Source organism: Macrotis lagotis, chromosome 2 (genome assembly GCF_037893015.1).
Source record: "Macrotis lagotis isolate mMagLag1 chromosome 2, bilby.v1.9.chrom.fasta, whole genome shotgun sequence".
In the NCBI taxonomy this organism is placed as follows: domain Eukaryota; kingdom Metazoa; phylum Chordata; class Mammalia; order Peramelemorphia; family Peramelidae; genus Macrotis; species Macrotis lagotis.
The window spans coordinates 131,064,609-131,091,341 of record NC_133659.1 but is presented as its reverse complement, the minus strand read 5'-3'; the positions used below and the strand labels follow the sequence as shown (position 1 = coordinate 131,091,341).

The window sequence follows — 26,733 nt, the reverse complement described above, 5'->3', positions numbered from 1 at the left end:
CATACATTGCAAGAAACGTGCCAATCTAAGTTAATTGGAGTTTCCTACCCTAACAATTTTCAATCCCTAGAGAAGTGGGATCAATTTAGGGAATCCATTCTGAAAGATAATGTTGTCATAGACCAGTAGTTTACAAAACTGCTTTTACTTTGACCTGGTGATCCCAGTGCCAGAACTATTACTTTTCTATGGGAAAAAAAACAAAACAATATACATTCATAGTAGCTAATTTGTGATGAAAAAAAACCACTTTCAAATCCATTAATTGGGAGAAATGGTTGTAATGAATTAATTTAATATTTGTTATTACTACATAAAGCATGACAAATTGGAAAATACAGGTAGTTGTAAAGAAACAGAACATTAGACTGATTAGATATTTTTTAAAGATTTTATTTATTTTGAGTTTTACAATTTTTCCCCTAATCTTGCTTCCCTCCCCCCACCCCCCCACAGAAGGCAATCTGTTAGTCTTTACATTGTTTCCATGGTATACATTGATCTAAGTTGAATGTGATGAGAGAGAAATCATATCCTTTAGGAGGTTAAGTACAAGAGAGCAAAATTACATAATAATAATAATACTAACATAACAGGCTTTTCCCCTAAATTAAAGGTAATAGTCCTTTGTTTAAACTCCACAATTCTTTCTCTGGATGCAGATGGTATTCTTCATCGCAGACAGCCCAAAATTTTCCTTGATTGTTGCACTGATGGAATGAGCAAGTCCATCAAGGCTGATCATCACCCCCAAGCTGCTGTCAGGGTATATGATTGTTTCTCTGGTTCTGCTCATCTCTCTCACCTGTCATTTCACGCAAATCCTTCCATGCTTCCCTGAATTCCCATCCCTATTGGTTTCTAATAGAACATGACATACATATACCATAGTTTGTTAAACCATCCCTGCTAGTAAGAATTTTGCAGTCCTATGTCTTCCTGTAGCTCTTTCAACTTCTCTTAAGATTTTGGATGCTGTACCATTGGATTCGTACATATTTAGTATTGAAGTTACTTTATTGTCTATGGTACCTTTTAGGATAATAGAGTTCTTACCTCTTTTAACACTATTTTTGCAGCTGCTTTGAGATAAGAATTGCAACCCCCTGCTTTTTTCACTTCAGCTGAAGCAAAATGTATTTTGCTCCAACCTTTTATACTATATGTATCTCTGCTTCAAATGAGTTTATTGTAAGCAGCATATTGTAGGATTCTGGTTTTTAATCCACTCTGCTATTCACTTACGTTTTAAGGGAGAGTTCATCCCATAATTACTCTTTATTGCCCTCCATGCTATCTTCCCTCTGTATTTTCCCTTTTTCCCCTTTATCCATATTCCCTAGTATTTTATTTCTGAATACCACCACTTTCAGTGTGTTTGCCCTCCTATATCCACCCCCTCCCCTTTCTTTCCCCTTTCTCCTTTCCTTCTTTCAGTTCGTCCTTTTTCTCCCCTCCCTGTCGCCCCCCTTTTCCCCCTTTTAATACTTGAAAGGTAAGATAAGTTAACTAACTGAATGTGTGTAAATTAACTTTAAGCCAAGTCTGATGAGATAAAGATTCAGGTGGTTCTCACCCCCTCCCTTCTTCCCTTCTATTATAATAGGTCTTTTGTACTTCTTGATGTAATGAGATTTACCCCATTCAATCTCCATCCTCCCATTTCCTTACTGTCCTTTTTAAGGGGTTTTGTATTTAAATCATTCTGTCTGAGTCACAGAAAAGTTATGAGTGTCCATCATTTCTGGCTAAGTATATTCTCCCTAACAGAGTTACGATTCTCAAGAGTTATAGTCTTTTCTCTAATGTAGGCATTTAGCTTATTTCATCTTATTGGATAGCAGTTTCTTTTTTCCTTTACCTTTTTTTTTAACCTTTTCAGGTGTCTCTTTGAGCCTCCTGTTTGATGTCCAAATTTGAAATGTTGGAAGTCTCCCAGTTCATTAAATGTCCATCTTTTTCCCCTGGAAGAGAAGGCTCAGCTTTGCTGGATAGTGGATTCTTGGCTGCGTTCCAAGCTCCCTTGCTCTTCGGAATATCTCATTCCAGGTCCTTTGATCCTTTAATTTTTTTTTTAGGTTTTTTTTGCAAGGCAATGGGGTTAAGTGGCTTGCCCAAGGCCACAGGGCTAGGTAATTACTAAGTGTCTGAGGCCGGATTTGAATTCAGGTACTCCTGACTCCAAGGCCAGTGCTCTATTCACTGTGCCACCTAGCTGCCCCCTGATCCTTTAATGTTGATGCAGCCAGGTCCTGTACAATCCTTACTGTGACTCCTTGGTATTTAAGTTGTTTATTTCTGACTGCTTCCAGGATTTTCTCTTTGATCTGATAGTTCTGGAGTTTGGCCACATTTCTTGGTGTTTTCATTTTTAGGATCTCTTTCCAGAGGGGATCGATGTATTTTTTTCAATAACTATTTTGTACTCTGGTTCCATGATAGGGCAGTTTTCCATCACTAAATCCTGAAATAATAAGTTCAGGTTATTTTTCTCAATGTTTTGAGGAAGTCCTATAATTCTCAGGTTGTCCCTTCTCAATCTAGGCAGATCTTGTAAAGAATAGATTATAGAAAAAGGCTTTTCTCTCAACCATAAGAAACTGCTTCCCTATTATAGATAATTACCTCAGGAAAGGAAAGGGGTAGGTGGGTTTCAGGGGGAGAATTGTAGATTCAGGAATGGGTACAAGCTAACAGCCTAGGAAAGCTCTGTTTGCCTTATCTATGGACCCAGCATGAGAACAGAACCTCCTTGATTTCCCTCCCCCCTTTCCTCTGAACATCAGCTTTGGGAAACTTCACTAGTGTAAAATTCCTGAGCCTATGGGTACCTTGCTGATATTCAAAATTTCTCCTTAAATATCCTCTCTCCTTACCCAGGCAGTCAATTGTTGGTATATATACCTTTTGATTCCACTTATTCTTTAAGCCTTAATAAAGGTCTTTTGACTCCTTTTGACTGCGAGATGGTTCTTTATGTGTGTTTCTTTCACCACCTCTGAACCAAAGATCTCAAAACTCTGGGACATCCCCAGAGCCTCTGGACTTTCCCATGGTAGTTAAAGAGTGCTGGCCCTGGAATCAGGAGGAGCTAAGTTCAAATATGACCTCAGGTATTAGCCCTGTGACTCTGAATGAATCACTTAACCTTGATTGCCCCCCCCCCCAAATGTATTTAGAGTTAGAAGACCTGGGTTAGAATCTCATTAGGAGCTTGTGACCATGGCTAAGGTACTTAACCTTTCTGGGCCTCAGTTTCCTCATCAGTAAACTGAAGGGATTAGATTGGATGACCACTAAGATCCCTTCCAGCTCAACATTTCATATATTCAACATGTTCCAAAAGTCTTTATGCCCTTTTAAACATTAATCTCTTAGACATTCACTTTATGTTTGTCGTTTTTTGGTAAGGCAATGGGGTTAAGTGGCTTGCCCAAGGTCAAACAGCTAGGTAATTATTAAGTATCTGAGGCTGGATTTGAATTCAGGTCCTCCTGACTCCAGGGCTAGTGTACTATCCACTGTGCCACCTAGCTGCCTTCACTTTGTTTTAATAGCTTAAAAAGTCACAAAAACTTGTGGAATATCCAGTTTAATGAGGTGTGTGCATTCCAGAGTCCACAAATAGTACACACACCATATAGTAGAATGTGCCTTTATGCTTGAGTTCTTGGTATAGACTCTCAATGGATACAGATCAAAACTGCCTGGGTAGACATCAGTGGTCAAATTCTGACCTTGGAGTCCCGAGGATGAGAGTGCAAATCCAGCCTCAGATACTTACTAGCAGCGTGACCTTGGACAAGTAACAACCCTGATTGCCTCGCATCTGGGCCATCTCTAGTCATCCTGATTCTTAGCTGGCCACTGGACCCAGATGGCTCTGGAGGAGAAAGTGAAATTGATGACTTGGCACAGCCTCTTCTCACTCAATATCAGCTCATGAGCTTGTCATGACATCACCCCTCTGGTGTCATGATCTTCATCAAGAACAAAGGACAAACATCATCATCATCATCATGAACCTACAGGGTGTGAGACCCTGGGAGACAAAGCTCAAAGCAACAACCCCTGCCTTCTCTGAACTTAGAGGTTCCCAAGTACTCCCTGAGCCTGGAAGAAAAGAGGCAGCTTGGCCCCTACTCCAGAGCTAATGATGTCCTGCAGGCATTGACTTTTCCATCTGTATCTGATCCAGTGCTTAGGATAGTTGCTTTCCATAAATTAAATACTTTTATAAAGACTTTTTCATTATTCACAAGGAAGCACTGGAGTAGGATTTGAAATATTTTTAAAAATAAATTTGTATTGATCTTTTTTTTAACATTGCCAAATTTCTTCCAGTATCCCTTCTTCATTATCCTTCTAGAGAACCATCCCTAAAAAATATATTTAATGGAAAAAAATTTAAATCAGAGAATTTATACATCAAAAAAGTATAAAAATATCTGCAGAGTATACAGATGTGAACATCTTACCTCTCTCTGCAAAGGAAGTGGAGTATGGTTCTTTTCTTTGGAGTCAGACTTGTTCTTTGTAATTTTGTAACATTTACTTTTGATTATTTTGTGATCTTTTCTATTGAAGTTGTCATGGTCATTTGGGATTGTTTCCTTGACTCTGCTTCACTCTGCATTAGATCCTGTACATCTTTTCATGCTTCTCTGTATTCATTATTTCCTATAACACAGCAAATTCCACTACATTCATATACCAGTTTTTCTGTCAATTCTCTAATCAATGGAAACTACTTTGTTTCTGCTTCTCTGCTACCACAAAGTTTTATTTTAAATATCTTAGTGTATATGGGGACTTTAAAAAAAAATTATGGGGCGGAGCCAAGATGATGACAAGAGTGGATCATGTGCTAGGTGCTCTCTCAAATCTTTGAAACTAAAGACTCAACTAAATTTTTGACAGAACCCACAGAGGGACCCAGTGAGGCAGTTCTACTCAAGGTAACCTGGAAAAGAGCAGAAAGGCTCTGCTCCCCAGGGTCAGAGGGGCGGCCTGCCAGAGCAAAAGAACTTCAGCCTCCCGGAGGCAGCCCCAGGGAGCTGGGAGCCTCAGCTCACAGCAGCGGGGGAGTCTCCTCACTTACGCCCCGGGGAGCACCAGGCACATATTGGGGGAACAGCCAGGGTACCTCTGCCAGAGCAAACATGTGGAGCCCAGCCCTCAGGGCACACAGCCAGCTGCTTGGCCACCTCAGCCCAGATCCAGGAATAGAAACAGGTGGAGCCAGTAAACAGGAGCCCCCAGGACATGAGCCCTATTGAACCTAGGGAGGGAGCAAAGAGAGAGACTGCGGAGCTCTGTCCTCTGCCCCTGGAACAGGACTCTGGCGTTCTGACCACATTCAGATCCTGATCGCAGTCTAGGCCCCCCCATAGAACAACAGGGCCCCCCCACCTTGGCCCCGTGGCAGAGGGGGGGCGCTTATGGTCATTCACAGACCAGGAGGGAGGACAGAGCCTCACACACTGAGACCCTTGTGGGAGTGTCCCAAAAGCTCAGGAAGCACCCCAAAACCAGGCCCAGGCTGGGAAAATGAGCAAGCAGAGAAACAAGAGGAACACCATTGAGAAATACATTATCTGTGATCCCGAGAAGGATCAATATACTCAGTATAAAGATGAGGAAGCACAAGCTCATGCATCTAAAGACTCCAAGAAAAATAGAAATTGGGCTCAGGCTATGACAGAGCTCCAAAAAGACTTTGAAAATCAAATGAGGGAGTTAGAAGGAAAAACAAAGAAAAGAAATGAGAGAGATGCAGGAAAAACATGAAAATGAAGTCAGCAGCTTAGTCAAGGAAATCCAAAAAAATGCTGAAGAAAATAGCATGCTAAAAACCAGCTTAGGTCAAATGGATAAAACAGTTCAAAAAAGTTATTGAGGAGAAGAATGCTTTAAAAAGCAGAATTGGCTAGATGGAAAAAGAGTTAAGAAAACTCTCTGAGGAAAACAAATCCTTCAGACAAAGAATAGAATTCAGGGAGATTGATGAATTTACCAGAAATCAGGAATCAATACTTCAAAACCAAAAAAATGAAAAATTAGAAGAAAATGTGAAATATCTCATTGAAAAAACAACTGATATGGAAAACAGACTTAGGAGAGATAATTTAAAAATTATTGGAATACCTGAAAGTCATGATCAGGAAAAGAGCCTTGACATCATTTTCAAAGAATTACTACAGGAACATTGCCCTGATATTCTAGAAGCAGAGGGCAAAATAGAAATGGAGAGAATCCACCGATCCCCCCGAGAAAGAGATCCCCAAAAACCAGCTCCCAGGAATATTATAGCCAAGTTCCAGAACTGCCAAGTCAAAGAGAAAATATTACAAGCAGCCAGAAGGACACAGTTCAAATATCGTGGAGCTGCAGTCAGGATCACACAAGACTTAGCAGCAGCTACACTGGAAGCTCGTAGGGCTTGGAATACAATATACCGGAAGGCAAAAGAGCTTAGAATGCAGCCAAGAATGAACTACCCAGCAAGGCTGAATGTCCTCTTCCAGGGGAAAAGATGGACTTTCAATGAACCGGGGGAATTTCAAATGTTCCTGTTGGAATGGCCAGAGCTGAACAGAAGGTTTGATCTTCAGATACAGGACTTGGGTGAAGCATAGAGAATGGAGGAGAGGGGGGAAATATGAGGGATTTAATGAGGATGAACTGCATGTATTCCTGCATAGAAAAATGACACTGATAACACTCATATGAACCTTCTCAGTTAATAGAGCAGGTAGAAGGAGCTTTTATAGTTGAAGCACAGGAGAAAGCTGAATTCGAAGATAAAATATGGTGTAAAAATGGAGTCAATAGAAAAAAGGTAAATGTAATGGGAAAAAAGAAAAAGGAGAGGGGGAGTAGGCCAAGATATTTCATATAACAGTTTTCTTTATTACAATGAGCTATTGCAATGATATGGAAGGGGGGAGGCAAGGGGGAATGAGGGAATCTTCGCTCTCATCAGAGGTGGCTAGGAGAGGAAACAGCAAATATACTCAATGGTGTATAGAAATCTGGAGTAAGAAGGCGGGGGGAGCAAGGGGAAGGGTGGGGATGTGAATAAAGGAGGAGAGGATGGGCCATGGGGGGAGAGTGGTCAGATATAACACATTTTCTTTTTTACTTCTTGCAAGGGCTGGGATTGGATGGCCTGTCCGGGACCATAGGGCCAGATGGATGCTGGGCCTAAGGGGTGGTATGGGAGCTCGGGGCTTCTTGGCCCCAGGACCAGGGATCTGTCTGCTGCGCCACTCAGCGACCCTACAGCAGAGTCAGAGTGAAAGGAGAGAGAAAATATAGTACATGGTAGTGGAGAAATATGAAAGGAGGGAGTTGTGATCAGCAATGGCAACGTTGGAAAAATATGGAAGTAACTTTTGTGATGGACTTATCATAAACAATGTGACCCACCCACGACAGAGTTGTTGGTGTTGGAACAAAGACTCAAACAAATTTTTTATTATTATTATTTTTGGGGGGTGCAGGGCAAATGGGGCTGGGTGGCCTGCCTGGAGCCTCATAGCAGGGTGACCATTGGGTGTCTGAGGCCAGATTTGGACCCGGGTAATCCTGGCTCAAGGACCAATGCTCTGTCTGCCACCTAGCCACCCCTACTATTATTACTATTTTATTTTATTTTGGATTTTTTTCTTTTTTCTTTTGGTTTTTGCAGGGCAGTGGGGTTCGCAAAGGTGGCTTGCATGTCACATGGCTGGGTGATTATTGGGTGTACGGGGCTGGATATGGGCTCGGGTCCTCATGACTCCAGGGCTGGTGCTCGGTCCACCTGGCCATACCTAGAATTATTACTATTATTTTTTTAAGTTTTTTTTTTTTTTGTAAGGCAAACGGGGTTAAGTGGCTTGCCCAAGGCCACACAGCTAGGTAATTATTAAGTGTCTGAGACTGGATTTGAACCCAGGTACTCCTGACTCCAAGGCTGGTGCTTTATCCACTACTCCACCTAGCGCCCTATTATTTTTTTTTAATTTTGATTTTTTTCTCTCCCCTTTACTTTATCGCTCAAGTGAGTTTATATTTTTTTTGGGGGGGGGAGGTGGGTATTTTGTTTACTCTTAAACAAGAATATTTTATTAATGTATAAAAAACATTTGTACAAAATGAGAATAAATAAATATTAAATATCAAAAAAAATAAAATAAAACATTATCAATGACCTTGGGGAGTGGAACTTTAGTTGTGGAATCTTTAACTGGGTGGTGTAGTGAATAGAGCATTGGTCTCATAATCTGGAGATATGATTTCAAGTTCAATCACCTAGCTGGTAAGTGACCCCGGGCAAATCACTTAATCTGTCTCAGATTTCTCTAAAATGGAGATAACAGCATCTGCCCCCCAAGGACATTTTAAGGATACAACTAAATAATATTTATAAAATACTTTGAAAATCTAAAAATGCTATATAAATGTTGGTAATATCTCTGGGCCAAGGAGCATGGACATACTAATCACTTTATTTTCATAATTCTTTTTTTTACTTTCCTAAATATTAGTCCTGATTTATAGGGTCACTATCAGTGCACTAGTGTCCCCGTCTTCCAACAAACCCTCCAACATTGACTATTTCCATCATTTTAATGGATGTGAAGTAAAATTTTGGGTTGTTTTGATTTTCATTCTCTTATTATTATTTGATGGAATCCTTCATATATTTGTTAATAATTTGTAATTCTTCTTTTAAGAACTGTTTGTTCATATCATTTTACCACTTATCTGTTGGGGAATAAATAGCTTTTGGTGTTATATATTAATAATTAGTTGTCTTTATCTTAATAAGCACTTATCTGTGAAGTTTTTAAAAATACTTTCCCCAATGCTTCCCTTATTATTCTAGGTGTATTAATTTTGTTAATGCAGAAGCTTTGTAATTTCATGTAATCAAAATTATCTCTATAACTTTTTAAATTTCTTTTCTTAAGAGTACAGCTCCTACCCATAGTTCTGTGATTTATTTCTCTTCTAATATTTTTATTATATGATCTTTAATATTAAGATCATGTATATGTTTTGAATTCATTATGGAATGTGGCATAAGATATTGGTCTCAGCCTCATTTCTGCCAGACTACTTTTATCAATAAGGAGTTTTCCCAAATAATCTATGTTTTCCATTTATCCATCAAGAATTATTGCATTCTGATTCTTTGGGATCTCATTAAGGGTATTGGTAAATTATAACTGAAGCCAATTCTACTTGTTTTTGTACAACCATCTCTCTAAGAATGGTTTTTGGATTTTAAAACATAATAAGACTTTATCTAAAAATATAAAAACCAAACCATTCTTATCTAAGTTTAGAGTTGACCTTTCAGATGGTAGTTTGTCAACACCTGATCTAGTCTGTCACAGTCATAGTTTTACATATGAACATGACAAGCAAATACAAATAGTTCTTTCTACATCTAGAATATATCTTGTCTCCTTCTCTACCAGTTTCAGTCTTTGAAATCTCCTGGTACTGATGACTTGGCTTCCATTAGAGAGTCACCTACAGAGTTGACTTTCCTAGTCTCTCAGTTCAATGTTGGAAGGAATTCTTACCCTTTGTTTTCATAAAATTTAAAGGAACTTTATACCAAAATTCAAACCTAATTTAAACAGCAACTAACTGAAAAGATTAACACAAGTAAGTCCCTAAAAAACAATAACATTATTGCCTTATTTATAATTCAATTCTTTATATTAACTCCCTTAATATTTTAGCATCCTGATAAAAAAAGTATTCCCCAAACTCAATACATTTCTAAATTCCATGCATAGCTTACCTTTGACTTGAAATCTAAAGCCAACAGCATCTGCATTAGTCAAAGATTAGACTCTTCCAAAACTGTAAAAGGTAAAACCTATAGATTTTTCTATAGTCTGTGGCAGTTAAGGCCAGTTAAAATCCATAGATTGATTCCACTTAAATAAACCTACTATAGTGCTCAGATCCTCAGAGCTTTGGGTGTTAACATCCATTACAGTCTCTTAGCTTTCTTCCCCAAGAATAGCATAGCCTTATATTTTCCAAAACATATTAACAAAAACTTTTAAAAAAGCACAAACATACTTATAAACAATTAGAATATAAAACAAAAGTGTTTTGTTAGTAATTTAATAAGATTAGTTCAGCTGAATATAGAACAAAATCTACAACATGCATGTTTCTCCTATTTTTGGCATTCTATGTTGATTATATTCAAAAACCACTACAGAATAGAGTTATCAATATATATGTAACAGGCCCAATTCAAACGTAGGGCACTATTGTCCATCAATTGAATCCATAACAAATATGATCAGCCATTCCATAGATAATAAATCTACAAATATTAAATATGATTGTTTGCATCAAATCCAATTTAAATCTGAAACCAAACTACCTCATATATAGCTATTGTATATCTACTTGTATTTATTTTGTAGTTATATACTTGTTTCCCATTAGAATAGAAGCTTCTTATATTCTTCCTATACATCCTTTAATACACCCTTACATAAGAGGGTTTTTTCATCCTCTGTACCCAAGCAGTGTCTAGTACTTAAGATTCTTGACACATGTGTTTATTAAAATGTCAAATTATTCACTTGTCAAGTGATGGGATCAAATTACTTAGACAAATATACTGTATGTGTACGAAAATATGTGTATATATATATATATATATATGTATATATATATATATATATATATTTAATAGTCAAAATTTGGAGTAGAGAGTTGCCAAATGGTCACACAGCCAGTATATATCAAGCAGGACTTAAACTCAAGTTTTTCTGACTCTAAGACCTTCCCTCTCTCTCTACTGTACCATGCTGACTTCTGGGCTCATACTAGGTGTGTTCCAAATTCCAACTACTTTTCTCAAGTTCACATCAGGATTTTACAATCTGAAATTCAGCTTGAAAATTATTGACATTTCCCCAATTCCCTGTTGAATAGTTAGTTGTCTCTTCAGAGACAGTCTCTTTTCCTAAGACAGTATTTCCACTGGCTACAAACTTCCCTGTACCGATTTTCATTGGTATTATTAATTTAATTGTTTTTTCTTTTTTTTTTCTCGGTTTCTTCTAGATTCCTCTGCCCTTGCAACTCTTACCTGAACTCATGAACCCTTATCATTGATGGGAATTGCTCTTCTCCTTTTGATCAGGCATCTTACATTTAAAACAGTTTCCCAGGCAAAATCTGTGGTTCTATACTGCACTTGGTCCCAGTTTCTTTGGCATCTTCTGCAATCTTAAAAGCAATTTCTGCTCCTTCTAAGAAGGTTGGCACTTCAGTTCTCTATTTTCTCCCTTTGTATGGATTTTTCTTCCTTTCTAGTTCTGATTTCCTTATATCTTGCTTTTTCTTCCTAGTTCCTTCTCTTCTTTATTTACTCTGGTGACGAATATATTTTGTGTTTAGGTTGGACCCCAGTCTAATGGAGTGCTACTTTTGAAACATTATCATGCCAGTGAATGGAAAGTCCTTCACATGGATTTATGGATTGAAACTTATACTACAGAGGTGGAAGTGGATCTGTTACAGTGCTGTATATACCAGTATCAGCATCAGTTGTTGATAGAGTATACAAGAATCAACATCAGTATCAATGGAAAGTGAAAAAAATGTGCATCTCCTTCCTAAATTTCTGTTAGTGATTTGGTTAAGATGTTTCTTTATTCAGAAATCACTAGCAATCTTGACTTCAGTGACTAAAGTTTGTTTCACCTACTCAGGAGAAAAAATACACAAGGTTCTTTCCTTATGAAGGAGGCAGAAACCCTAAAATCTCAACCTAATAGAACTATTTGAGTAATACCAGTTCAATAAACTCATAATTATTATGAAAAAGATTCTGGAACTCTGAGATTTAAATCATATGAAGATAACAGTGTGAATCCCACCACAAAGCATATTCACTAAAGTGGTCAATTATAGAAATAAAGGGTCCATAAATACCAAAGTATTCCAGTAAGCAATTTTTGTTGTAATCTCAACAAGATGGATACATATTAATTTGGCAACAGCTAGAAAAAGAAGAACCAGGAGAACAATGTATATAATTATTATAATAATATAAATTGATATGCTAAAAGACAAATCAGATTAAACTCACTGACAATTCTTGGTTTGGGAAGTATATGACCAACTCTGAATGGGTTCAGCTATCTTTAATCTCACTAGGTGTGGGAACAGAGCCTGCATTTTTTAAAATTTATTTATTTATTTTTTTTTGGCAAGGCAATAGGGTTAAGTGACTTACCCATGGTCACACAGCGAGGTTATTATTAAGTGTATGAGGCCGAATTTGAACTCAGGTCCTCCTGTCTCCGGGTCCAGTGTTCTATCCATTGCGCCATCTAGCTGTCCCCCTCCTCCCAGCCTGTTTTGAAGGAGATTCTAGGCTATTTCTGGCCTCTGTCTCTAGGCATTGAGCATCTAGGGTGCAGCAGAGAATCTACTCCAAAGGAAACTCTTCCATCACATATCTCATGCTACATATATATATATCTATATCTATCTATCTATATATATATATATACACACATATATATATATATATATATATATATATCTGTAGAGAGCCCATAACTCTGCAGCCCCTTACCTAATATACAGATGAATCTCTGTGTGGAGTTTTGATTTCAGTACAGTCCCCAGGGACTGTTACCTCCATTCTCCAACACCAGTTATCACCAAGCTACAAGAAATCCTGGTCCTTTGGGAGCTTATAGCAGTGAAGGCCCACACTGACTTCATGCTAAGTCATTTCAGGTCCCAAGGGGTGAGTGACCCTTATCAATTTGTTAGTTCCTGTAGCACGGTCCTCAGATTCTGCCTTGTTTTATCTTCATGAAGAAGAATGAGTTAAACATCTTCTGAGGTAAAAATCCTCTTTCTTATCTCTCCTTGAACTCTCACCTGCATCCTATCTAGCTGCTTCTCATTGTCTCTACCCTACCATTTTGTCTATTTAAGGGCCATCTCCAGTTGTACTGATCCATATCTGGCCACTTGCTTCAGATGGCTCTAGAGGAGAAAGTGAGGCAGGTAACTTTGCATAACCCTCCCTCACTTAAATCCAATTCACTAGCATGTCATGGCATCACCTCCCTGATGTCATGGTCTTTTTTTTAATTGGGTAAATGCAGTAAAATTCCATAAATGACAGTTAAGAATGATGGAAGTGATATGAGGCTGCAGAAAGTTGTAAAATCAACAAAGTCTGGTTATCTCAAAAGTATTGAGCAAATTGGATTTTTGTTGGGCTATAATCTTTTTAAAAATCAATTTATTTTCATCCATATGTGCATTATATTTTTAAGTTACAGTTTCTTTTCACCCTCCCTTCCCCCCCCCCATGGTGAATAGTCAGGTTAGCATTGTACATATATGTTTTTGATAAACATGCTTACAGATAGTTATTTTCAGTATGAGGAATTAGGAATTAAGGGAAAGAGATATATAAGAGATATTTTTGTAAAGTGTTCAGATTCTGAAGGATTGGGGGGTTTTGTGTGTTTTGTTTTATTTTTCTTCCCCTGGATAGGGATAACATTGTCCATCAGTTGTCCTAGCTCTCTGAACTGCTGGGAGGAGCTGCTTCCATCAAGGTTTTTCATCTCACAATGTTGTTGTTAACGTGTACATTGTTTTCTTGGTTCTACTTCCTTTGTTCAGCCTCAGATCTTATAAGTTGTTCCATGCTTCTCTAGAGTCTGACCATTTATGGTTTCTTATAAAATAATTATATTCCATAGTATTCATGTACCATAACTTGTTTAACCATTCCCCAATTGGCCTCCATTTCCAATTCTTTGCCACTACAAAAAGAGCTGCTGTGAATATTTTGGAACATGTTGGACTTTCCCTTTTTTTAATAATTTCTTCTGGATATAGACCTAGAATTGAGATTGATGCATCAAAGGGCATGAATAGTTTTAGTGCTCTTTGGGCAAAAAGGTTGAATCCATTCACAACTCTATCAGCAATGCATCAGTGTCCTAATCCTCTTAAAACCTCTCCAACATTGATCATTTCCCCTTTTTTCTTTTTTTCTTTTTTTTTTCTTTTTTGCAAGGCAAACGGGGTTAAGTGGCTTGCCCAAGGCCACACAGCTAGGTAATTATTAAGTGTCTGAGACCCGATTTGAACCCAGGTACTTCTGACTCCAGGGCCAGTGCTTTATCCACTACGCCACCTAACCACCACCCCCTTTTTTCTTATCTTGGCCAATCTGGTAGGTGTGAGATGATACTCGTTTTAATTTGCAGTTCTCTAATCAACAATGATTTAGAGCATTTTTTTCATATGATTATATATAGCTTTAATTTCTTCATTTGAAAACTTTCTATTCATATCCTATGACCATTTATCAACTGGGGAATGACTTGTAACCTTATAAATTTAATGCAATTTTCTAAATATTTTAGGAATGAGACTTAATCAAAACTCCTAGTTGTGAAGATTGTTTCCCAGCATTCTGTTTTCCTTCTAATTTTGGCAGCATTGATTTTATTAGTGCAAAACCTTTTTAATTTAATATAGTCACAATCATTTATCACTCAGAAGTGCTCAGATGTACTCTAATTCTTGTTTGGTCATACATGATCTTCATCAACAACAAAAGACAAACAACATCATGATCATGACATTTGGAACTGCCCTATTATAAATGAAATGCTGTTTTTTGCCTTGGATCTCTTCACTTTACATTTCTTAGTATCTTATACTGAGAGAAACGTGGTTCTGCCAAGGTGCCATTGTACCTTTGTGTATCCTCTCCAGTACTTGAGCTCTCCCTTCTTTGTTGATCCATGAAGTACTCTAGGAGGAGTTATATTTCTTGCTGTTCACTTTCCCTTTATCATGAGGGTCACTAACTCTAAATCCTAATTTCAGTCATTTCTAGACCTCCAGGTCGTTCTCATTCTTAGTACATAGCTCACAACCTTTCTAGGACTACTCATAACTTAACCCACCTCTGAAACAGAAATTCTTCTAACTGTAATTCTTCAATTTCTATGCCTTATTCCTCTTCAATTCTAATTTTTATCCTTACTAAGTCTTCCAGAGTCCACTCCCTCTTTCCAATTCTCCCAGTCTCTTTTCTCTGACTTTCCTTTTCCTTTCTTCTGGACTCTAGCAATTCAAACATAAACCATCAGTAACCCTTGAATTCTGTGAATCTAGGTAGATCTGAATTTTCCTATGACTCAGCAATGTGGTGCTGATTTGTTGGCATATTCACATAACTTTGTCCAGTAAAACTCAGAAGCACATGAATAGGCATAGATAAAGAAAATTAGAATACTTCAAGATTTGTATTTAGAAAAATAAATAGTCAAGAATTCAAGCAGCAAGAGGTAGGTACTTCTGCCTCAATTTTAGGGTTCCAGACAGAGGAGACAGAAGTGAAAGTGAAATACAAGGAGACAAGTTTAGGAATTATGGAATGAGAGCAGAGACAGGCAGGCATGTGAGGCAGCTGTGGCAGTTAAAAGTCCAACAAGAGATCCTTTCTTCTTCCTGCTTTTCCTAGAGCACAGTACTAGGTAAATTTCCAACTAGAGTGAACATTCAATCCCATTCTTCATCATTTCTGACCCTTAGACACACTGGGAGTAGGGTGAAAGAGGAGGAAAAACAGTGACCTTAACTGCCATTCCACCATAGCCTTGGATATTTGACTTTTTAAGTTCCTCTATTATTGGATACTGCTTATAAATTATATGTCCACTAACTAATTTTTGTCTAAGTCTATAGGCTTGTACTGAAAACTGAGAGAGGAATTTTTCAGTTTTATTACAGGGTGGACCCTGAAATTTTCTATCATTTTGGTAATCTGCTGAAAATATTCCAGAGCACACCTTTTAGAATGCCTTTAAATCCAGAGAAAAAGCAAGGACTATCTGAGGTCTTTCAAATTTCCCTGAAACATTCCTTGAAACAAATTCTAAAGCATCATAATCTTTAAAAGGATGATTGAAACAATTCTTCAGTGAAAGACAACTTACAAAGTTAGCAGGAAAAGTCTATTGCATCAGAGTACAAGTGGAGTGCAAGCCAGCGCTGGCCATGCCAGAGAAGATCAAACCCCAGCAAACTAGGAGCAGGCCTTGGGAGCGATTAACTCAATAGTGGCAGCAACTGCTTCCAGAGCTCTCAAACCAGAGAAGGTAAGGGGGGGGGGGTGACAGCTGGTCAGGAGATTCTAGGGATCCTTTTGCCGGCACCAGGGACAAGACTGTTGTATTGCCCATATTTGGATCTGGATCACAGTCCTGGGTCTCGATCCCGGGGTGAAGAGGAACAATAGCACATCAGAGCTTGCAGCAGCAGGAGAGTGGGTATCCTGATCACAGTTCCAGGGTAAAAAACATTGCTTATGATCACTCACAGACCAGAACATAGGCCAGGAGAGTAGCAAACACACCTCTTCCTAGTTCTAAGCTACCTTCTTGTTTTTGGACCTTGGAAGCAAAGCAACAAAACTACCCTAATGAAACTGGTTGAGAAGCTGGAGTCCACAGGAATCCTGGTGAGAGCTAGAACCACAGACAAAACTATTCTTAAAAAGACAAAGGACAGAGGGAACAAAGTTTACAGCATCCTAATAAAAGTATACTCCAAGCAGAATACAACCAGAAAGGCAGAACTATTTAAAAAGGTTGATTAGATACAATAGATGTTTTAAGTGCTCTTGAGAGGACAATTATGTCTTAGTTTGGGGAAAAACTGATGGCCTGCACAATAAGCACTGGAAAACAAAGATGAAGGTCACCTTGGAGCCCCAAAACATGAAGCATGGCCTAATCCTGTTTCTCATGGAGTCTATCTTATCTATACTCATAAAATCTTGCACAGAAGTGATAATGAAAATAGAGAATGTGTAATGCTCTTATTTATTGGAAATTGACTTTCAAGGACTTGATTATTTCCCACATGTTCTAGAGTTGGCCTAAGTAGATTCAAGCAAGGTTTTTGTCCTACCTATGGATGTGAGGTCTTTTACCAAGAGGGACAGTTAGTAGAAACTGATAATATTCATGAGCAGAAGACTGATTGAGAGTGAGATTAGCTTGCCCATACACAAACTGGTGCTCTTGGATTGATGTGAACTATCTCTGAAAAGTTCAAAGATTATGTGTTTGAAACTAAATTTCCGGTGTATACATACTAGCAACAATCCCCTGGAAGATTACACAGCCAGGACCAAGTTAGATACTGTGATTCAGAGATAGGTGCAGCATTAGCTATGAATTCACTAACCAGGGAAAACTAATATAGATGCAGATACTCTGTCTCCAAAACTATATGGGACTGAAATTTTGGTGATACCTAAAAAGCTAAGATATTGTCAAGTGGAAGTGCATCTGAAAGTTTGAAACTTCTACCAGAAAACATACTGACAACATAATAAAACAAGATATATTGCTTTATTAATAAGCCAAAGCTTTTTTGCTTCCCTTTTCTGTGAATGACTAGCAACAAGAGCAGATGGCTGACAAAGTGAATCAAAAAAAAAAAGAATCAAAATGAGAAACCAGCCAAGAAACTAAGAAATGAATTTAACGGACTCAAATTCTACTCCTAAGAAGACTTCTTCACTATGAAGACAGTTGCAGGACCTCTACAATGAAGTGATGCACCAGTCAGTAATTCCAAATATGGAACCAGAGAGTAGTTGGAGCCACACACTGCACGCCGTGAGAACATTGTCTGGAGCCAGAGGGTCAGAGAAGCAGGGTGAGTAAGCAACAGATTTCGCAGGCTTGAGGTGGTAGTAAGGGACATTATGGCATAAAAGATAGAAAGCTGGCCATGGAGAAAGGTCCCCTCCTCTGACACAAACTGACTCTCTGATTTGGGGCAAATCACTTAACTTCTCAGTGCTTGAAACAACTCTCTAAAACTAAGAGTTTTGTAGAGAAGATGCTGAGTTGCATTGTTAGAGTAGTTCCTTGTACACAAGTCCAGTCCCTGTCCCTCTTCCTAAGATGGCTGCAGATGACATTAAGAAGTATGAAAATTATATATATTGTACTCAGAGACAAATACTACCAATTTGTGTTGCATATTTGAAGACTCTAACTACTAACAAACCTCTGAACTTATTCAAAGTTTTTATCTCTGAAAGAAAATAATATTAGCCATGTGCTAATGTTGACTACTCATTTCACCAAATATACTTAGGCATAACCAAGCCAAAACTAGAAAGTTTTGGACCTACACCTTACCATATACAAGGAGACAAACATGTTAGGAAAACTGAGAGGTGAGAAAATCAAACTGGATTCTATTTTGTAATTGACTCTATATCGCTGGTGACATTTTATATTGTCATGTTGCTTTGTCTTTAAATTAAGTTCAGAAGTTCATAGGTTCAGAAGTTGTTTTCCTCTCTGAGTCATGTTTGAGTTATTTCCCTATAAATTTCTTTAATTAAATGAAACCAGTTATTGCTATACCATTTGTTGTCCTTGTACAATTAGAGGAAATCTTCTATCTATAAATCATTAGTTATTCTTTCAGGTGGACTAAATCAATCACAATTCCCTAGTAAGATGGAAGGAGGAGTTGTTGCTGATTTCCATCCAATCATATTGTTCCAATGTCTATGATGCTTTTGACTATTGTAACAAATCATATTGTCTTTACTATCTATGATGCTTGCCTTCTGTTTTTTGGTTGCTTCCTCCCTTTGTCTATAAAAATAATCTGTCAACCCTCTTTGAGGTCTTAGATTGATGAGAAGCTGGGATTATGTTTACTGGCAAATTCACATTTTGCTAATAAATTGATCATGTTTGAAGTTTGTGCCTCAGTTTTCCTTGATTTTAATTGCAACAGCTGGCAAGTCAGCAAGGAGCAAGGGAGGGGCCAATTTCCAGGACAACCTCTTAAGAAGACTCTCTAAAATGCTCCCATAGCATTTTTCACTAAACAATGACTGTGTACCGGAGACCAACTCTTCTGCGTTAAAGTAAAGCCTCTACACTGTTGAGGAAGTTGTAACTTTACTTTTTGTCTTTGTGTACTCTTAGTCTTTAGTGTGACTGTTTGATAATAATTGACCAAAAAAAAGGAAATTCTAATAAGGAATAAAACCCCTGGGGAATTTTTTTTCCTGTTCAAGGGGTGCTCCTGGCTCAGGTTGGAAAGGATCATAAGGTGTAAACCATCAACACCCCTTCAGGGAAGTCGTTAATGGGCCCTTGGGAAATTTTTATTTGAGGAGTCCCCAGAGGAGCCAGAGGGATATTTCCAATTCAAGAAGGAGTTGGGAAAACTTGGAAACAGGAATTCATTCCCAGTTTAAAAGGGCATAACTAAAATAAAGCAAAATTGAACTAAGATATATAAAAAGATATATAAGATATATAAAAAAGTTCCAAATCTGGTTTAAAAAAGGGATTCAGCAGGTCAGCTAGGTGGTGCAGTGGATAGAACACCAGCCCTTGAGTCAGGAGTATCTGAGTTCAAATCCAGCCTCAGACACTTAATAATTATCTAACTGTATGGCCTTGGACAAGCCACTTAATCCATTTGCCTTGCAAAAACCTTAAAAAAATAGGGATTCAGCTGTACACATTAAATTACTTTTAGGGGTTCCATCACTGGTATTTAATTCCTTTCTATCTGTTTTGTGATGACAGTCACTCATTTCATTATATTTGATTACTGTAGAGAGGGAGTCTCTGGGTTCTTCCCTCAAAGTATGTCTTACTCATAAACTATGAGAACTTAACCTATCGATAGTCATACCTTTACTGGAATAGTAAGGTACTGTGAGTAGGGTACAGAAATCAAAGGTCAGTAAGGGAAGCTTGCATCCTCCCAAGAGGATCTTTCTTGTGCCAGAGACCTCAGTGTCTCTGGATATGAACCTTTCCTCAAATATAAACTGAATACCTGTCATGGAACTATGATTAAAAGAAACTATCCCAAAGCTGTCTTGAACCACATGGTGCTATGATAATAGTCTCAATAACAAGGGTTGCCAGCTGTGGACTATCAGGAAAGATTCCCTATTAAAGATTTCTAGACTCTTCTTACAGCAGGTTGCTGGCAGAGTCTATATCAGATACAGGGTTTAGATGAAGATAAAGCATCAAGTGGTACTTAATAACTGAAAATTCCAAATTTTTAGATGAATTATTGGTTCTTAATTTGATGTTTTTCTTATAGTTCTATTAGTTATTAAAACCCAAATCTATAAGGCTTAGGCAAGTTTTTCAACACATGAATAATTATTATAAAACTCAATTGAGAAGATTGTACTAAATTTTAGTAATTGAGTAATCTCTGCAAGTAACCTGGAATCAGAAAGGGATCTTCAAAGAATTGCCCTGAGAAATGAGACCTATTCCAGAATGCCCAGGGGCATCTGGGACCCAAGATGAAAAGTATTGATTAAAAGGACATTGGATGTAGGTTATTAGCATATGACTTGATATCATTTAATAGAGATGATCATCTTTGTATTACTCTGACTTTTTGTTCATGATGTTTACATTTGCTGGATTTTCTTGCTTACCATGGTGACATGTAAATCTCCTCTTTCAAATTAGTCCAAGTTCTAAATAGTTTGAAGTTCTCACTTGAAACTGAGAATTCTGTCAGGTCTCAAGTCCATCTTCTTCCTTCAGATTGAGATAGATTTTTAGTTATTTTACTATGGCTCAGAAAGAGACTTGTATTAAGATTAATCAATCTTGTTCACATATGAACTGGTCAAATGAAATTGTGACAAACTGATGCTATTACGGGGTCTCAAGTAATCCTTGGTGGAATTCTTCTTGGTTACAGGGAAATGACCTGTTAGCCACTTGTAGTAAATGAGTCTTTATCGCCCTCTGCCTTATCAATTTGTTTAAACTTCTCATTAGCTACCGTGTTAAAGTTTGTTTCAAACTTGTGCCTGAAAGCTTATGTTACATGAACAGCTGGTATTGACTATTTCTAAAATCCTTTAGAATTAGCTTCTAAATAAGTGATCCATTGGAGACACATCTCATTGATCAAAGGGGGGAACTGAAAAAAAAACAAAATGATTGTATTCTGTATTACTGTCAACAATTTTTATAATTACTGCCTAAGGCATATTTGTCTTTGAAATAAGTTCATAAATTCATAGGTTCAGAAGTTTAGTCTTCCTCTTTGAGATGTTTAAAAGTTGTTTCTCTATAAATCACTTTAATTAAGAGAAACATGTTACTCTATACTATTAGTTATACAATTAGAAGAAATCTGTTATCATTAGCTAACCTTGCAGGTGGGAAAAATCAGAATTTCCTAGCAAGATGGAAGGAGAAGTTGTTGTTAGTCTTCATTCCCAATTTCCATCGAATCATATTATTCCCCATGTCAATGATACTTATGATTATCATCTCCCCCATTTATGATGATATTTTATATTTTTGGACACTCTTTTTTGTCCATAAAAATCACCTGTCAGCCTTCAAATCTTAGCTTGCTGACGAGACTGAGATCCTGTTTGTTGGCAAATTCTCATTTTGCCAATAAATTCATTCTGCTTGGTTGGAACTTGTGCCTCAGTTTGCCTTAATTTAAATCACAAACAAATTGTAAAGGGAGAGAAAGAAAAGAAAGGGAAAGAAAAGGAAAAAGAAAGGGAAAGAAAAATGGAGAAAGAAACTAGAAGGAGTAATCAGAGTCTTAGCCAAGTTTCCACAACCAAACTGTTGCACTAATGGTTTTTGCCACTGGAAGTTAGTTTTACATTTTGCTGAACTTGAGTTTTCTTACAGTCATCAACAATGCAATGTTGAGATTTCTTTTTATTTTCGGGGGCTTGTGAACAAAGATAATTCCAACAAAATCCCATTCATGGTAGAAAGAGTAAAATATTTAGTAGCTTTCCTTTGATCTATATATACTTCTTTTAAAAAATTGACAAGTAAGGGAAAAAAATTTCCATCTCACTCAGAGAAAAGTTGTCCCTTGACTTTCAGACTTATGCAATTCTCCCGGGATCTAAACACTACCCTCCCTCAAAACAAAACAGTTCCAAGTGGGATTCAGCTTTATCAGTACCTCAGGATAACAATTTTGGAGGTCTCCAAAATTTTTGCCTGAACTTCCAGATTCTTGCCTTTTCTGCATTCTCTACCATCATTCTAACTGCTTCTAACTCAAATCTATTGGTGGGCAACATTCTCATTATATTCTATTCACTGACCATAAGTGCATCTAGAAGCTGAGAGCCCCACTGAAAAAAGACATGATTTTGTCCAAGAGATATGTTTAAAAGGGATCAGGAGGCAAATAATTAAATGGGAAAAGATTGGCTCAATAATTAACCTCAGCATAAATTAAAGTTTTCTCAGAGTGGGCGGCAATGTCATCTCTTGTAAGAAAAGGAGATTCAAGGGTGAAGTTGGAACTTTAAGGGAAAGAGATAATAATTGGAATTCACTGCATGAATCAAGATAGTTACATATAGTAGGTAGCAAAACTGAGACCAGGACCCAGATTATCTGATTCAATTTAATAATTCCACAATAATTATTAATGTGCAAGAAACTTAGCTGGCTTCAGAGACATAAAGACAAAAATAAAACTATCTCTGACCTCAAGAAGCTTACAATTTGCTAATGCCAAGTCCAATGGACCTTTCATTGCACTATGGAAAGTTAAGTAGTCCAATCAGACATGAAATGATGTGTAGAGAATATAAAATTTCATTTGTACTCTTGGGCAGAGTACATGTCAAAGCTCACCATTGTAACCTCTACCCAGCCAGACAGATTCAACAGATGCCAATCAAGCTTTGACCTAACAATTTAATCTTGCCTAACTCTAATAGTCTTTCTATCTTGAGTTCTTACATAACAAAATAACAAGCAAAAAGAAACCTTTCCTGGGCAGCAAATTCATCTTTTTATATTGTCCCTCCTATATAGGCCTTCCAAACCTTCTAATTATTCTAACTAATTGCCCCAGTGATAACAAACATCCTAATGATTTTAAAGCATTTTTCAATGGAAATTTGAATATCTTTAGTTACTTGACAAGTGTTTACTCCTTATATCAATATAGTCATTTCATTTTCATCTCTAAATTCTAAAAAAAACCTTTCTGCCAGTTACTCATTCAAATGAATGTAGAGTTTATGAATGAATGCTTACAACTCTGAGCCTTTGGCCTTACAGTCTCTTATACAGAGATTTAACCATCATATGTCAGTTTCCTGAAGAAATAGTCCTTAAAACTAAGTACTTAAAACTTTTTTTTAAATTTTTAAATTTATTTAATGTTCAAATTCATTAAATTCATAAGAACATGAGTTCCAATTTTTTTTCCTCCCTCATTTCCAAGATAGCAAGTGACTGATAAAGGTTTTACATGTATAATCCTGTCAAATATAAAGTCCTTAAAACTTAATATTGTTTGCAGTATAAACCTTAGGGATAAAAAATGCAATAACTAGTATCTCCATCTTTGATGGATGTGAGATCTCATAGTATATGGCGCACTGGATTGGGAGAAGGGAAAATTTTAGTTTGATTGTTGCCTGATCTAACCATGCTACCCTAAGCAAGTCACTTAACTTCTCTCAGACTTAATTTTCTCCTCTGCAAAAAAAAAAAGGCTTTAAAGGGCTCTTGTGAGACAGTTCCTACTAGGTTTGGATCAGAGTAAAAATAGACTGATGCTGGACTCCATTCCTATCAGCCAGCTAAGAAACTCTATTGGTTCAAAGTGTCAGAACTGTAGGCTTACCTTTGGTCTGGGATTCCCACTGGGTTATTTCCCCACAGGTTGGGCTAGGTGATGGGACTGAGAACTTATCTGCTCCTGAGGTCTGAGTCTGCTGCTGCTTCCTTCTGAACTTCTTTTCTTATACACATCAGAGTCCAGGAACACTACCCCAGGACACAGTTCAACTACCTCCTCATCTCACTCTGGATCTGTGACCAGGAACTGGGTGGTAGGGACATAGCCACCAGTTGGCATCTGTCCCCAATAAGATGCCCTGGGTATGGATCTAGTGGTGCCCCATATTGGTCTGGGACCTCCTCTTTCCCCATTGCATGGCCTGTATGCAATATACTCCAGTCCACAGTGTATGCAGACTTGTCTTCCTAAGCCAACCAAGCCTAGACAAAGGACTCACTGTAATTTCCTATGGATTTCTATAAGGATGAGAATTCAATCTGTTACATTTTCTCTATCTGTTGGGTGGAGGATTTTTTAAAATTTTATTTTAGGGAATTTCTTGTACTACTTCTGTTAGGGCTCTACTCTTGCTTTGCAAATCTTAAATCACTATAACTATTAGCTATTATTATCATTTCATTATTGTGGATACTCCCTCCAATGATCTGATTCATAACCCACCCATGCATTTTCATCCTTTGCAGTTCTTAACTATGTCCTCTTCAAAGGGTCTACCCAGTGCTCTGGGACTTGTCTTGACATACACACCCCAGTGGGAATTTATCTGTTAATCTTCACTTGATACTACATGACCAGCTACCTCCCACCTCCTTTTCAAATCATCCTTCTGATATCTTCTATGTCACTTTTAATGTGCAATTCTTATTTAATGGTTGCTGAGTACTCAAGCCAACATACATACCCTTCTTCATTGCCATTTCGATGGCTTGCAACCTTAATTCTTCCTACTTTTTTTTTTAATTTTTGCAGGGCAATGAGGTTAAGTGACTTGCCCAAAATCACACAGCTAAGTATTAAGTGTCTGAGGTCAGATCTGAACTGGGGTCCTCCTGACTCCAGGGTTGGTGTTCTATCCACTGCACCACTTAGCCACCCCAGACAATAGACATTCTTTATCTAATTCCTGTCTGGGTAATTAGGCCAGACTTTGGAGTGATTATGGATCCCATTTGAGAAGTTATGCAATGTTCTAGAGCTTTATGCAAATAATCCATTATTATTCACAAACTGAAACATTTAGAAGACCTCAGCATTAACATTCCATGTAGCTCACTTTTCTCCCCAATAAAATGAGGGGATTGATATAGATGGATTTTACTATCACTTCTAGCCTAAGACTTATGATTGTATGATATACAGGGACTCTCTTCCTTTTGCATTCTGTCTTAGACATCCTTCATGACAATAGCAAACCCATTTATGACGATATGTGTCCCAGTTTCATGTCTCACTTGATATCACCAGAGGGTTATTGAACGTTTACTTTTGTTTTATATTCTTCAAAAAATCTTATATGATTTGACATATGCAAGAGAAACACTTTGTTGATGGAAAGTTTTTAAGGTATAATTTCAGTTTATCAAAATTTTTTTTGTAGTTGTTTTTTTTTTTAAACAGTCAACAAATAACAAGCAAAGTAGGTACTTAAGTATGACTGTACTCTAGCTGGTAGATAGAACCTAGATAGAAAATTCTTAATAAACATTTGTTGACATTGTCATAGAATATAATTTATGAAAAAATATATCATTTATGAAAACTTGCATACTCCTTTTCCATATCATCATCAAAGATATACTTAATAAGTGCTGATCATTCTCTTAAAAATTTTGTGGAGATGAGAATGCAGACATATGGAGAGGTAGTTATGGATATTTTCTTATTCATCTTTTTTTGGGGGGGTGGATGATAAGGACAAATATTTTTCCTAAGCACTGGAAAATTCATTATAGAATTTCTTATTTCCTCTTCCTCCTTCACCAAAGATAACAGCAATAAGTAATTATAAGAGCTTTCTTTATATAATACTTTCAGTTCTGTAAAAGGTTTTTTACAAATATTTCATTTGACCCTTACAAGAACCCTAGCAGGTATGTGCTATTATTGTCTTCATTTTATAGATGAAAAAACTGAGGCAGAATGAGGTTATTTGACTTGCTGCCCAGGGTTACACAGCTAGTAAATGCCTTAGTAGGATTTGAACTCAGGTCTTCCTGACTCCAGTTCTAATGTGCTATCTGCGGTCACCCATTTAAAGCATGTTTGGCAAAAACAACAAATATTTTCATGAGGTCTTTGTGTAAATGTTTATGATGAGCATTGCAAAAATAGATGACTAAATATCTGTCATGTGAAATTATGATTCTTGTTTTAAAACCCATTATAAAATAAATTCCATGTTTATTTGCCATTCCATAGAGAGCCTGGAATCTAGCTGTTGTATACAATTCAGTTCCTTTAGTAGACTGTCCATTCATTGATCACTAGACAAAGTTTGGAGCATCATCTGAATGTTTTCAGATGGTCTCCAAATTATGAGTTTCTTTTAACCCTCTTTCCCCTTATCTACCACTCCACTACTGACTCCACATTAGATTTTTCTGTATTTCATGAATTTCAATAGCTTAATGAATGTTTACCAGGTAGCCAGGTTACTAGAGCTGAGACTTTCCTTCTTAGACTGGTCCTCCTAAAACAGTAATTTTCTGTTGCCAGTTGCATGGAATGGAATGGTAAAATATTTATCAAACACTTTTAATGTATCAGGCCCAATGCTAAGCACTCTGTATACAAATAGGAAATTAAGACAGTCCTTGCCATCCAGTTATTCTCATTCCAATCAGAGAAGACAACATATATTGGAAGATCAGCTGTAGGGCAAATGGAAAAGGTTAGAGGATCTTAAGGAGCAATGGTGGGGTAGATAGAAAATCAGAGTAGTTCAGGATCTTACCAGAATCAACCTTGGTTCTCCTTGCTCATCCAAGCAGTGTGAGTGGCCATTCTCTGACTAAC

General features: G+C 37.4%; 1 long non-coding RNA gene across 1 annotated transcript; it reads right to left on the bottom strand.

Moving 5' to 3' along the window:
- Positions 1 to 1,528: 1,528 nt before the first annotated feature.
- LOC141513205 (uncharacterized) lies at positions 1,529 to 26,733 on the bottom strand. The gene is made up of 4 exons (XR_012475733.1): positions 26,672 to 26,733; positions 20,552 to 20,657; positions 4,479 to 4,680; positions 1,529 to 2,464 (listed from the first exon to the last, which is right to left on the bottom strand). It is a non-coding gene; the product is annotated as an uncharacterized LOC141513205 (long non-coding RNA).